Source organism: Martes martes, assembly GCF_963455335.1.
Source record: "Martes martes genome assembly, chromosome: 5".
Classification (NCBI taxonomy): domain Eukaryota; kingdom Metazoa; phylum Chordata; class Mammalia; order Carnivora; family Mustelidae; genus Martes; species Martes martes.
Genome location: NC_137892.1, coordinates 10,140,501 through 10,154,665, shown reverse-complemented (window position 1 = coordinate 10,154,665; position 14,165 = coordinate 10,140,501).

The following is a 14,165-nucleotide window of genomic DNA, read 5'->3' as shown; positions in this document are numbered from 1 at the left end:
GTCTTGTCCTGGTATCCAGGACATTGAATGTGCTGCTGTGCAGACCTCCCGGCCCTGGGCCAGCCCCTTGTCCAGGGAGGCCCCTGCCTCAAGGGAAGGGTTGCCTATTACTTTCCACGCAGGGGCCCCATGGCTATGGGTGGCTACCTCTCCTCTGGAGAGTGGGTGGGAGTGTGCAGACCTTATTTCAAGAAACTGACTTCATTTCCTGAAAATGTCTACCCCGTATCAGGATCATAGAGTTCTACTTTTAGTGTTTTGGGGAAGCTCCATTCTTTTCCCAGAGCGGCCCTACCAACCAAAGTCACTTCCAGATGGTTTTACATATAAACCAGAGATTTTCAAGAATCTCTCCAACAGAGAACATGAGGTGAATATTTTCAAGACCTTAGACGGGCAGAAATTTCCCCAAGTCAAAGTACACTAACCACAGGAAGAAGCCAGGTCCCTTGAAACTACTGGTTTCAGTAGTTTTATAACTGGTTCCCCTTCCATTTTTGAATAGTGTGCAGGTCTGGGGCTCGATCCTCCGTTAGGCAGCTGGAAGGTGGACCTCCCAGGTCAGCTGCCTCTCAGATGGCACTGGGGCCTGGAAATCCCTGCTCATGAGAAGATGAACCAGCCCAAATGGAAGGCATCTGGGAAGGAGGAGCCTTGTGCCCCCTGGGCCAGCAAGCCAGGGCTGGTACTTACATCCCAGGATGGATCTGGGCACCTCAGTTTCCTGCTCAGAGCCTGGAGGACCAATGCCCCCCACTTGAGAGCTTCATGTGCCGAGGAAAGGAGTTCTTCCCTCGGGCTCCCGGCTCACAGGAGTGCGGCTGGGAATGACCCCATTCTCATAGCCCCCATCCACTGTGGACATTGAGGGTCCTACCATGCTGTCCTGTCAACATCCTAATCCTTGATCTCTGCATATGAGGGCAAGAGAGGAGCCATGGGTGGAGACCCCGGTGTGGCAAGTGGGACACACATTCACAGTGCTTGGTGTTCCTACTTCCAAAGAACCCAGGGCATCACTCCAGACTGAGTCACCGGGGTAGGTGGGGCTGGGTGGACACTGGCCCTCACCAGCAAAGCGACTTAGTGGATATCAACAACCTTCTCTGTTCCTTGTTTATGACCTTCGTACACACAGGGCAGCCGCTCTATCAAGGCAGGATCGAAGGTCAAGTACAAAGACAGCAAACAGCACAGACACAGACAGCGTGGTTGTCAGTTGAGACAAGAGGGTACAGTGGCAAATGCTATATAGGGTCTCAGCCTTGGATTTGGGGAACCCGGACTGGCACGGCACTGCTGTCCACGAAGGCCTTCCTGCCGCCAACCTCCTACACCTGCCGCTGGGGGAGCACCTGTACCCTCCTCTCTGTGGAGGTCTCTCTCCTGCACCAGCGGTACCTCCTCTGATGCCAGCTGCTGCCAGCCATGCAGCGTGGGAGCCTGGACACCCTGATGACCCCAGTCCTGGGGACAGAGGCGGTGTGGGTGGCACATGGTCTCCCAGTGGGCCTAAGCTCAAGGCCCCCACAGTGCTCCCTCTCCTCCTTTGGGCTCACTGTGCCACCTCCTCCCTCGGCTCAGGCTCCACATGCTGGGACTGGGAGCAGGTCATCTGGGCCTTCTGGACTCACCTTCCGTGCCTGTGATATGGGCACTGGCTGGCCTCACAGGCTTGTCTGAGGAGACCCAGTGCAGGGAGAGGCAGGGCACTGCACGGGAGATGCCAAGTGACCCCAGAAGGAGTGCACAGGCCTTCTACAATGCACAGGGCTTGTGGGGGGCCCAGCACCAGATACAGTCATCCCGCCATGGGGCAGGGAGTTCTGGCGAGGACAGCCATGGCTGGGGAGGCTGTTGAAAGGTCCCAGAAGAGGCAGGAGACAAGGAGGACAACAGGGCAGGGCTTCCCAAGGAGGACGACGTAAGGCTCAGAGGACCTCTGAGGTCCTTCGGAAAACTCGGAGGCCCTCAGGATGTTGGGTGAAATGCTGTCACTGGATCCGAACAGTTGTGTCACAAACCCCCAGTCAACACTACATGATCTATTCTTTGTTGCTTCTAGGAATCAGGGCGGGTGGGCCATTAGAACGCACAGTGCATCAAGTCGAGGATAAACTGATTTTGCATTCCTTTTTGGGACTCGATTTTTCTTGAGGAAGTGCTAAGCATGGGTCTCTCCATTTTTTGTGCAATCGGTCCCCATTTTAAGGAAGAGATTCCTGGTGCCCATCCTACTGCTTACCCTGAGGTCTGCCCCCATCAGCTCCCACAGTGGACAGGAGTGCCATGTGAACAGGGACCACATGGTTGTGGGTGCTCACGGATGAAGCCCCAGTGGTCAGTTCACAGCTGGGACCAAGATCCTCTGCTGGATGAGGGAGGAGAGGAGGGAGTCAGGTTGGGGGAGAGGGAGGAAGGGAGGGAGGAAAAAAAAAGGAAGGTGTAGAGGGAGAAGGAGAGAGGGATAGAGTGAATGACTGAGGGACTGAAGGAATGTGGAGGGAGGGCGTGAAACCAGAGAAGTCTTGCCTATCCATCAGGAGTCATTAGTTGGAGTGAGGTCCGAGGGCATCACAGCCCAGACCCCGGATGGTGGCTCAGGGCACTTCCACCTGTTCTCCCTGTACCGACCTTCCTTCTCTTGGCCCTCAGTCATCTTGGATCCTCTCCACCTCCTCCACAAACAAGTAGAGGAGGACAGTGCCAGTGCCAGGAGCACAGTGGCAGGAAGGCATCTCAGGAGGGGCTTCCCGATCCTGTGCCCCAGATGATGCTGGGGCAGTAGCTGCAGGACATTCTCTCATGAGGACTGGAACTGAGGATCACGTCCATCTCCTTGGGCATTAGCGCCATTCCATTCCCTGCTCTCCCCACCACTGCTGTGCTGAGCACTCCTGACAATGCATCTGTGAAAAACCACACCAGAGTTTCCAGGGTGAGTCCAAGGATGAGCACAGCTAGGTGATGGGTGCCCCTGTGCCCTTGGGTGGGTGCTGGCCATGGTTGTCCCAGCCTGGGGTGCCTGTTGCCCTTCTTTCTGGGGGCTCTACATTGGACCTCCATGTCCTCACATTCTCCCCTGGCTGCTGGTCCCTTGGCCAGACACCTGCTGGTCTGAGGGTGACCCACACTGCCTCCATAGGGTTTCCATTGCCAGAGTCCTTCCCCTGGAGCTCCCGCATCACGGACACATACTCCCCACGTGCATATCCCCCCTTCCTTCCACTTGCATGCTTTTAGTCACTGTTCTTGTGGGACGCAGTGATTTGGAGCCTGGTTTGGACCAGAGGCAGGGGAAAGCTTCTCTGCCTTGAGTTGAGAGCGATGTGTTTGCCCTCTGTGGTGTGTCTTCCAGCTTTCTGCATTCCCATGGTGCGTGTGCAGGCCACAGGAGTTAGCAGACGTGTCCTAACTGGGGTCAGACTGTGGTGTCCCAGCAGGAACAGGGGTCTCAGTCCCAAGATTGAGCCCATATCTACTAAAGGGGCCTCTATGATTCCATCTCATCTGTAATCTACCTGGGGTTTCGGTATGGCATAAGTGAAATTCTATGTCAAAGAAACTCAGAAAAAATCCCAGTCCCCTTTGAAAATAGGTGGAGAGACACCAAGGCACCTACTGGGTGATCCCACTTACAGAAACCTCCAAAACAGCTGAAGGAACAGAGAGAGAAAGCAGCTTAGGGGTTATGAGGGGCCAGTTTGGGGAGAAATGGGCAGGGAGGGCTTGGGCTCAGGGTCTCCTTTGGGGAAGGAGATGTTCCATACTGATGTTCAGTGTTGTGAGGGGAGGGTGTCGGGGATGGACTAAGTGCTGAGCACGAGTTCAGCTGAAAAGGATGAATTTTATTTAAAATAGTCAGTAGACAGCATACATGATATGGAAAGCTACTATGACAGTGACTATGTACCAAAAAGAAAGAACACAGTGGGAGGAGATGAAACATTCTGGTGGGGCAGTGGGATTGGGGGATGGAACGTGGGTAATTGTAAAGGGAGCTCTCCCTGCAGAATGGTGGGCTCTGAATGTGGCTCTGGGAGCCCAGTAGGAGCAAGCATAGGGGCAGGGGTTGGGATAGGGGCCAGGGCAGGGGTTGGGATAGGGGCCAGAGCAGGAGCACGGCCAGATGCAAGAGCTGGGACAGGAGCAGGAGCCAGGGGAGGGACAGGGTCAGCAGAAGTGGCTGGTGCAGGACACAGGGCTGGAGCTGGGTCAGGGACAGGAACAGGAGTGAAGGCAGGGGCAAAGGAAAGGGCAGGAGCAGAGGCAGGAGCTGGGTCTGGGGTGGGAACAGGGGACTAGGCTGGAGCAGGAGAAGAGACAGTGACCCTGATAGGGGCAAGGGAAGGGCCAGAGTTCTTTGTAGGGGCAGGGGAAGGGGTAGGAGCAGGGGCAGGATCAGGGGGAGCACTGGGTCTGGAGCAGGAACGGGGACACAGGGAGGAACATGGGAAGGAACAGTGGACCTGGCAAGGAAGGGGAAGGGGCAGGGGCAGGATCAAGGGAGGGAACTGAGTCTGGGGCAGGAACAAGGGAAGAGGCAGGGGCCAGGGAAAGGGCAGTGGTCCTGGCAGGTGTTGGGGAATGATCAGGAGATGGATCTGGTGCAAGAAGAGGGACACAGGCAGGGGAAAGGGTAGGGGTATGAGCAGGGACACAGGCAGAGGCAGGAGAAAGGGAAGGAGCAGGATCAGAGGCTGGAGTAATGTCTGGGGCACTGGCAGAGGTAGAGGAAGGAGCAAGTGTCCTGGCAGGGACAGGGGAATGGGTAGGGGCAGGGAAAAGGTCAAGAGCAGGGGCAGGGACTGGATCTGGATCAGGAAAGGGCACACAGACAGGGACAGGGGGAAGGGCAGGGCAGGAGCAGGTGTTGGAACCAGGGAAGGAGCTGGGTCAGTGGCAAGAGCAAGAGCACAGACAGGGGCAGTGGAAGGGGCAGGGTCAGGGACAGGAGCTGCGTCTGGGGCAAGGACAGGGGCACAGGCATGGGCTGGGGAAGCAGCAGTGGCCCTTGCAGGGGCAGGGGAAGGGGAATTGGTCCTGGCAGGGGCTGGGGAAGTGGAAGGGGCTGGAGCTGTGTCCGTTGCCCTGGCGATGGCTGGTGCAGGATCCCGGTGAGGAGCTTACACTGTGGCAGGATCAGGGGCACAGGCAGGGGCAGGTATAAGGGCAGTGTCCTTTTTGGGGCAGACGAAGGGCAGAATCAGGGACAGGAGCTAGGTCTAGGGCAGGACCAGGGGCACAGCGATGGCCAGGGGAGGGGCAGTGGCCCTCACAGGGGTAGGGGCAGGGGCAGCGGCAGAGGAATCGAACTTGCAGGGGCTGGGGCAGGGGAAAGGGCTGAAGCAGGGGCAGAGGTTGGGTCTGGGGCAGTACCAGGGGCGCAGCCAGGGGAAGGCTCAGTGGCCATGGCGGGGGCAGAGGACGTGGCAGGGGCAGGGGCAGGGGAAGGGTTTTGAACTGGGTCATATTCAGTGGTGATGGATGGTGCAGGATCCAGGGCAGGGGCAGGGACTGTGGCAAGAACAGGCACCAGCTCTTTCTGGGCAGCATCAGGCTCTCCATGGCCCGGTTCCTGGTCACCTTCTGGCCGCTGGTCTCCTGCTGAGGTCGCAGCATGCACCTTCCCTCACTTCCCAGCTCCTGCTGATATTGGGGCCAGCCCAGCTCCTCGGAGGCAGCAGCTGTGAGAGGAGAGAACGTCACCCACATGCCTGCCTCTCCATGGACCTTTGCGCAGACAGGACCCAGCCCGAGCCTCCCAGAGTGGTCACAGCCAGGAAGGAACCCTCAGCGGGGCGGCTCCCTGACTGCAGTCCACCCACTGGGTGCTCTGAGCCTAGTCCTTGCTCCTTGCCCCACACCAGCTTTTGGGGCTCCTCCCTGTGGGGCCCAGCACTGACCCATCACCACACACGCCCAGGAACCCAGCCCCGGGCTTCTCACCCTCAGGCTCAGCTTCTGCTGGTGGCCTGGGAGGTGTCGAAGGCTTTACTGGGACTGAGGACTCCTGTGCCAGGGAGGAGGGCATCTCTGCCAGCCCGCTTTCATCATCTGTGGACTTCTGCAAAGACAGGGACCAGTAGCTGGCCCGCAAGCATCACACTCCCGCTTGGCCGAACCCACTGCCCTCCTGCACAGTCCCCCTGCCGCTCCCACATCAGACACAGACCTGTGTGTGCACAGCCCTGCACCAAGGACAGTGACCCATGCCTGCAGGGCTCTCGGGATCAACACTGGGCAGAAGCTCGCATCCCCTACACCCCATCCCACCCACCCAGCCTTGACATTGAACGCGACCTGCCCACTGTGCATCTGACCCCTCATCAACCTGCTCCTGCTCTGTAAGGCCCCACCCCACATGAGCCCTCCTTCCAAACACACATGTATGCACACTCACGCTCACACACACATGCACACACACACGGGGGGGTGACCTAAGGCTCCACAGGTCAATCAGAGCATGTGGGGCTTCGTCTCCAGCTCTGGCCTCCCAGGGTCACCTTTTACTCCTTCCTGCCACATGGCCAGAGGCATCGGGCAGCCCTTAGTTGACCTCTCTAGCGAGGGCAAGTATTTGCCAGGCACGCTGTCCTCTGCCTGAAGTCTCCCAAATTGGGGATGCAACACGCGAACATACAGTGACACCCACACGGTCCATCCACACCCCCACGAGGCCTTGGTGCAACCGTTGTCCTCGGTTTGCGGACAGAGAGCTGGGTTCAGTCCGGGTTCCTGCTCCTGCCCAGGACTGTGACCCCAGACAGACCCTGTGCCTCTCAGGGCCTCCCAGGCTCTCCGTCTGCGCAGTGGGGGCTTCAGGCTTCTACTTCTAGGGACACCACCAGGTGAAGGACCCCTTCATACGTTCCATCTCTACTATCACGGGAGCCGGGTGCACACACTTGGCAATGCAAGGGGGAGTGGTGGGCTGGGCGGGGCATGCAACACAGCTCGGAGAGGCCTGGGTATGCTCTGGGGTCCGGCAAAGCCACTCCCCCGCTGCTTGGGTCCCAGCCCCCATGGGAAGGTTGCAATTTACTTTCTGACCTTGCCCCCCGGTGATGCAGACTTCCAGGGGCTCCCATTAGATTTAGGCAGAGGTCCCAAGGCCTTGTCTGCGCCCATGTGCTGGGCCGTCCCCACAGTGGTTCCCGGGCATTCCTGAATCCTGCTCACACATCTCTGTGGAATCCCTCCCCACAGGCTGGATGGCCCTTGTGACTGCGCTCTCAGAAAGAGAATGGGGCAAAACAATGGGATGTCGTTTCCAAGCTGATGGAGGGAAGTCTGGGACTTCTCCTGGTTCCCTCTAATGGGTTCATTCTCTGTGTGTGTCTCTATGTCTCTGTTCTTTCTCTGTCCGTGTGTCTCTCTTTGATCCAGGACTTCGGGGAAGTAAGCCCAGACGGTCGAGCCACCCTGGGAGACTGCAGTCCAGGTGCTTTGGTCCATATCCCCCTCTAGGTTGGGACCTCCTGGAGGACAGAGACCTTCCTGGGGTACCTTCCAGCCCCACCCCCAGACCTAGCACAGCCCCTGCTCAGGGTGAGTGTGAGGGGCACAGTAGCTGAATGAGTCTGTGAGAGGGTCTCAGATCCCTTCCTGCCTCTGAGCCGCTCACATGGTGGACGTGGAGGCTCCTAATCAGAGGAGCCTGTTGGGGGAGAGGCGGGGGACACCCAGCATGACCCCTGGGTGTCCCCCCCTGCTCTGGTGGCTTCCCTGAGCACAATGGGCACAGCCTGACTCCTGGTGGTCAGTACCAGCATGGCAGCCCCAGCAGGCAAACCCAGCATGACCCCTGGGTGTCCCCCCCTGCTCTTGTGGCTTCCGTGAGCACAATGGGCACAGCCTGGTGGTCAGTACCAGCATGGCAGCCCCTGCAGGAAAACCCAGCATGACCCCTGGGTGTCCCCCCCTGCTCTGGTGGCTTCCCTGAGCACAATGGGCACAGCCTGGTGGTCAGTACCAGCATGGCAGCCCCTGCAGGAAAACCAGAAACACACACACACACACACACACACTCGCATGCACTCTCTCTCTCTCTCTCTCTCTCTGACCAGCTAGGGAGCAGAACGGGAGTGCATAATGGGTCAGTGACAAGGGGGACAGGAGAGAGAGGTTAGAGGGAACTGGGCCATGGGCCAGGGGCCCCCAGAACCTGACAACATGCTCGGGACACAGAATATGAGGAGGGGAGTCTTGCCAAGCTGATGGCCAGGGGGTCCACAAGATGGCCATGGGGCGATGGGCTGGGGCATCCCTAGGCCAGGACAGGAGCTTGAGGGGCTGGGGTTCTGTTTCCACCCCCCTCTGCATTGAAAACTAGGAGTACCCCTAGTGTGCGGGTGGCCAGAGGTGAGGTAGCCTCAGTTTGTCCTTGTCAGTCATGGAGCTTTGCGTGGGGGACTCCAAGGTGAGTGTCGCCAGGACTCTAGTGTGTTCAGCTGCGTGCTCAAGGAACGGCCACGTGCATGTTGGAGGTCCTGCGCATAGTCCACAGAGCCTGCAGTCCCCGTCCTTTGTCTGGGGCCCCTTGGGGAGCTGATGGCACTGTGTGATGCCTCCGGGCTGGCTCCTAGCCCCTGCCTTTGCAGAAGTCCTCAGATGAGATTGGGAGGAGGCTGACAGACACTGGATCCTTCTCCCAGATGCAGGGCGTGAGCACACAGGGTTTTCCAGGAGCAGGTGCTGGGGACTGCCTGGAAGACCTGTGACACTGCTCAGGCCACTGCCCCTGCTGGTAGAATGTTGGACAGCAGTCCAGAAACTGGAGACTGTGGAGGCCAAGCCTGAGGGTGGAAGGCCGGGGCTGGGTGCCTGTGGGTTTGTGGGGATGGGTCGGTGCTTGGCCCCACTGGGAGGAGCCTTCACAGGCTGGGGTGGGGCCAGGAGCAAGGATTGCGTCAGAGCACTGAGGGGATGGACTGTGGTCAGGGAGACGTCCCCCTAGGGTTCCTTCCTGGCTGTGGATTCTCTGGGAGGCCCCAGGCTGGGTCCTGTTAGTGCAAAGGCATACAGAGCAGCAGGCACGCGGGTGAGCTTTCTCCTATCAGAGCTGCTCTATCTGAGGAGCTAAGGCAGGCCTCAAGTCCAGCAGCAGCTCTGGAAGGAGGGAGACGCCTCCGAAGGCCGTGTTCACCCTTTGCAAGTAGCCAGTTGCAGGAACAGAAAACAATACAGCTTCCATGGGGCTCTGAAATCAACGGGTCGCAGGCCCCAAGGCAGCACAGTCCTGCCCGGCTGTCCCCGGTTTCCTTTAACCAGTCCCCCTACTGCTCCTAGATCACAGTCCTGCATCTGGGATTCAGGTAGATACACCTACAGGGCTTGGGATAAACCCTGGGGAGAAGGATGTGAACCCTGCACCCTGTCCCACCTAGTCAGCCTTGACCTGGGCTGTGAACATATTGGCAACTGACCCCTCAGCACCCTCAGGACCTTGATCATGGCTGAACCCCCTGCTTCCCCCCCATCCCTCTTAAACACAGGCACACACACGGGGAGGGGAACTGGGGATGCTCAGTCAGATCACAGCAGCGTCTGGCGGGACTGGCTGGCCCTGGGCCTCCCTGTCTTACCTTTGGGTCCCTCCAGGCAAATGGTCAGAGAAGTCGGGCGAGACCTGAACCACATTCTGCAGTGTAGGAAGTGGCTCTCATTGCCAGCTTCCCTGAGACTGCATCCTACGGACATCTGGATAAAGCAGGACAACAGACTTTTCATCAGAGCATCTCTAGCCTAATAAACTGGATAGGGGGCTGTCTCTAGAATGTGGGTGCCCATGGCAGTCATTTGGGCATCTTGTGGACCACTGGCCATGAGCCTGGCATGTCCCCCACTGGCATATTATGACACCGGCTAGGTTCTCAAGAGACAATGCCCACTCCACATGGCCCAGTTGCCTCCAACCTCTTCCTTCTCTCCCCCTCGTCATCTCCGGGTCCCACTCTCCCTTTGGCCCCACCTGGAGAGTTAGTGTGTGTGTGTGTGTACACAGCCTTGTGTGTACCTGTGCCCACACAAGGATGCCCAAAGGAACAGTCCCCACATGGGAACGGTGAGCAGAATCTCAGGGGCACGCTTTCCAAGGAAACCCCACAGGAAGTTGCAGCCGCAGCCCCAGAAGCCGAAACCCTCCCAGTTTCTGGATCCTCTGCTCCTCTGACTGGTCCGTGCCAGTCCCCGCTGTTCCTGCCATCTGTCTGCCCACTGTCCCAGGAGGGGTTGGACAAGGAATTTCTTGGGTGGGGCTCAGCGGGAGCGGAGGCCCCGCCTTTGGGGGCGGGCTCGGCACAGGAGCGCTCGGAGTGGGCGAGGTGCTCCCGCCAACTGCCAACTGTCGTCGGTGGCAGTTGGAACTTTGCAAGTGTGCGCACGGACCTGCAGACAGCGCATGCGCCGGACCCCAGGTCGCTGAGGGCGTGCGCAACGCTGAGGGGCGCGCACCGGGCTGCATCCCTGTGTCCGTTTCTCCACTGCCGGCTCCTGGACCCTCCCATCCTCTTAGGTAGGGGGCGAGGGGGAGCGATGACTGAGTGGACGTGGCGAGCCGGGGGACTAGAGAGAAATGAGACATACCCCTCCCCTGCCGTCCTGACCCCATGTTCCTCGTCAGTGTTCCTCTCAGTGCAGGGCCGGGGCAGGTGAGGGGGAGCAGGGGGAGGATCTGTCTGGGCAGGGCGGAGGTCAGGCCGCCTTTTTCTCATCTACATCCCCTACTCCTGTCTTCCTGGCAGCACCTCCTTCTCCCCAAGATCCAGCACTCCAAACACCTTCATCCCCCTGCCTTAATCCCCAACACGCTCTCCTGAGATGTGAGTCCCTGACCCCATTTTCAAAATAGAAACCTGAGGTCCCAAATGTTACCATAGGAGCCTGCCTGGCACGGAGCTGTGGAATGGCCCTGCTGCAGGTTTGAACCCAGACCAATCTGAGCCAAAGCCTGAGTATAGAGAGGAGATGGAAGAAGAAGCCTCTGAGCCCAGCCTTGGAGGTAAGGCCATGTGGGAAGGGGCGGCAGGGGGCTCTGAGTGGCAAATTCCTGACTGGCTCCATCCGGGCAATGCCCTACAGAGGCTGGAGCGGGGTGAGTGGTGCACACTGGGGAGGGAATCTGGACTCGATCAGGCAGGGCTCTCTGGGTGTTGGGCAAGGAGCCGGGGTCACTGCAGGGTGTGGGGTTCAAGGGACAGAATCTGAGCAGTCTTATCAGAGCCATTCATCCGAAATTTGGAGGGAGCTTGGTGGGCACTCAAGTGTGGATCATCAAGCACCAGCCAGGGGTGAGGAGGCTGCCTCAGTTTCCTCCTGTGTAGAGTGGGGCCATGGTGGTCATCCGCCTCCTCCCAGGCCTGGGCATGCTGCCTGGAAGGTCCAGAGATGGCTTCTGGTCAGTAGCTGTTTCAGTGTGGCCAGTAGCAAAAGAGTTCTGAGTGAGAGGCCCAAAGGGACACCCCTTCTGCCCAGTTCAGCAGGATACTCTTGTACATGGTGCCAGCCTTCACGTCCAGGCTGATGCGCAAGAGCTTTGCCCACCTGCTGGATGGAGAGTGGCAGCAAGGAGCTGTGGCTGCAGACCCTGAGACACAGAGCTCGTGTGAGCCTGAGGCTGCCAAAGATTTGAGGGAGGCTGAGGAGGCGGAGGTGCTGCCTGAGGCTGTAATGGTGCCTGAGGTCTCCGGGGACGACTGGGAGGTCAACTCCAGAATGAGAGGAATTCCAAGACTGTCAGAAACACTAGATGGTGCAGGGAACTCCATGCCAGCACCTAGTTCAGAGGCTTCTAGATATTGAGGCTTCTTGGCTCCTTGTGGGTGTGCAGTAGGGACCAAGGCTCCAAGAAGGGATCTGTCAGGGAGAAAGAGTGGGGCAGTCATCTTCTTTTCCTGGCCATCAGGGACTCTGAGACAGAGCCCGTGTTGATCTCCTCAACATCCACTTTGGGCTGGAGGAGCTGGCTGAGTGCAGGCAAGCAGGGAGGCAGTGTCCCTGCTGTGTGGGTAGGGGCTGTTTCTGAGCTACTCATAGGACGGGGAGTGTGGGCTCCTTTTGGTCTTGGGTGCTGTGTTGGGGGTCTGGTGGTGGAGATGAAGGGCTGACATTGCATTGAGCAGACACCCTGGGGGAATGGGTGCTCTTGGGTGTCCATGGGCATGGGTGGCAGTGGCCCACACATGGGAAGGTGTGAGGGAAGTGCACAGAAGACAGTGCCCTGGGCTGTGCAGGTTTCCTGCCCATGGGCAGTGCTCCTTGGCAAAATTCAGCCAGTCTTCTTGTTCACAGAGCACAGAAGGTGCCTAAGGTCATGCGTGGTTCATGAGAAGCCAAGCAATCCTTTTCTGGGCATCATGCCTGGAAGTAGGAGCAGTTCAGGCTGACGTGACAGTCTGGGGGTGGCCTGGAATGCCAGTTTATGTAGAAATTGCCCAGGTAGCCTGATCCACTGCAGTCTGTAATTGCTTCTCTACCCAACATCCCAAACCTGGACAGTGGCAATGTGACTGGCTTGTATTTGTAACAGTTATAAGGTTCCTCTGGGTCAGTAGAAGAAGAAGATGAAAGGAAACGTAATGTTAGTAGAGGGAAAATTATGAAGATTAGAGCAGAGATAATAGGAAGAGAAGAGCACTCAAGAAAATCAGTGAAAAAACAGTTCTCTTTTAGACATTTACCCAATTCACAAAAGAGACCAAAATGGAGCCATTTTATACCAACATATTAGCTCACTGAGATGAGGCAGGTAATTCTGAGAAGTACACGAACTGCTAAAGTGACTCCAGAGGAAATGGAAACCCCAAGTAGACCTCTAGTAAGTAAATTGCCTGCAGCAGTAATGAGAACTTCACAACCATAAAAGTCCAGAACCTGAGGCTTTCATGGATGATTTGTCCATGCGTTTAAAGAAGAGATAATACCAATACTTCTGAAACTGAAAAAAAAAAAAAAGTACAAGAGGAGGGAACACTTCCCATGTGACCCTAGAATGCCAACATCATCCTTTTTCAAAAGACTTGACAAAGACGTTACAAGCAAAGAAAACTGCTGGTCAAAATCCATAATGAAGAGAGATAAAGAAATCCTCAATAGAATTCCAGCAGACAGAATATAGCAACACATTGGAAGGATGATACATCATGACCAATTGTGATATACACCAGGAGTGCAAAGGCTGTTGAATGTAGCTAGTTAATGTCCTCTACCACATCAATAAGAAACATGATCATCTCGATTGATGTAGGATAAGCTTTGACAAAATCCAAACCTTTTCATAATAAGTGCTCACAGTAAAATAGAAATAGAAGATTACGTTGTGATAAAGGAGGGGTGCCTGGGTGGTTCCATGGGTGGAGTGTCTGACTTTTGGTTTGGGCTCAGGTCATGGTCTCATGGGTCATGAGATCCAGCCAATGGCAGGATCTGTTCTCGGCAGGGAATCTGCTGGACATTCTCTCCCTCTCCCCTTCTCTTCTTTCACGTGCACTCTCTCTCACTCTCTTCCCCCTCTTCCTCAATCTCTCAAATAGTCTTTTAAAATTACGATAAAGATATTTATTTAAAAAGCTCATATGTATATTATTCTCAGTGGTGAAAGGCTGAAAGTTTTCTCCTTAAGATCCAATATTAATCAACGATGTCCACTTCCACCACTTCATTTCAATATGGCCATTGAAATTTGGTCTGAGAAGTTATACGAGATGAATAATTAAAATGGAAAGGAAGAAAAATAATGTTCTTTTGTATATGATATAATCTTATATGCAAAAACTACTAAGAATTAAAAAAAAAAAAAACCTGAACGTGAGACTATAACATTTTCTGAAAAGGTGCGAACAGAGAAGAACAACACATATGGATCAATGGACGACCATTGAGAATCAAGGAATGCATACATCTATGGCCAGTTGTTTTCAAACATGGATATCAAGGTCATTCAATGAGGCAAAAACAGTGTTTGCAACAACTGGTGTGAGGAAACTAGATGTCCACATACAAAAGAGCATTACTTCACACCATGTAAAAAAGTTAACTCCAAATGGATCAAAAATCTAAAGAGTGAAAACTCTTAACACTTTGGAAGTAAGCTAAGAGCACTTAGGGGCAAATCTTCATTCCTTTGGATTTGGCAATGGTGTCTCTAATATGGCATCCAAAGCACA